The following is a 960-nucleotide window of genomic DNA, read 5'->3' as shown; positions in this document are numbered from 1 at the left end:
GCTAAATATTTAAGTTAAATATTTAGCTTATAAACTAAATATTTAACTTTATAAACTATGACATTTATAAATGTATGAATCATATGGTGAAAAACTGACTTTGAAAAATAAATCTGTTCTTTTTTTCTTATAAAAGACTAAATAAAACAAAAATATTGGTGGTAATGTAACTTTACAAATGGCACCCCACAGTTACGAGCAGTAAATAGGGGCTGGAGTTTATTGTGCTAAAATAGAAAAGACTTGTGGTTGTGCATAGACCTGCTACTGATCCGCTTCATTAATATTGATGCCAGCATTTCCACACGGGTTCACAGGGAGCACGAATATCAAGGATATTCTGCTTTTACCAACCCTATCATGTGGATTGCAGTTTGCCTGCCTGTCAAAGAGCACACAAAACAAACAGTCTCATCTCTAATATGGCACAAATCCCATGATCACAATGCTCATCACAGTTTCTCTGTGTTCTTAACTGCTAATCAGATGAATCATAATCACTTCATGAATACTTGAAAAGGAAAAATGGAGCCCGTTTAAATCTCAGGTGAAATCTTTCACTGTTTTGAGGCAAACTGACCTAAACACCTCCAGCATCCTGTCTTCTGGTCCCCTTATCCCACTGAGTTTATCCCAGTTTATCCCACTGAGTCATTATGTGAGAAACACAGAAACAGACACTATGCTACATCTAATGAAGCTCTAGTCATTATACCACACTGACTGAGTGTTTAAGTATGAATAATTTGTGATTTTTGTTTACAGTCAGGGAAGCATTGGCCAGTCAATGTTGGAGGCGGCTTTGATTACAGACAGACACTTGTGAGGAGTGAGAAAGAGGGAGGCATTAACTGAAACACAATCTCAAAATCAGTCACTGTGTTTCCATTACAAATGTGCACAAAACTTTGTTGATATTCTGTTAATGTTGAAAAAAACACAGTTTCACAACTGCAGTGT

This window comes from Austrofundulus limnaeus, unplaced genomic scaffold, assembly GCF_001266775.1.
Source record: "Austrofundulus limnaeus strain Quisiro unplaced genomic scaffold, Austrofundulus_limnaeus-1.0 Scaffold26, whole genome shotgun sequence".
NCBI classification, from domain to species: domain Eukaryota; kingdom Metazoa; phylum Chordata; class Actinopteri; order Cyprinodontiformes; family Rivulidae; genus Austrofundulus; species Austrofundulus limnaeus.
Note: the sequence above shows the minus strand (reverse complement) of the source record.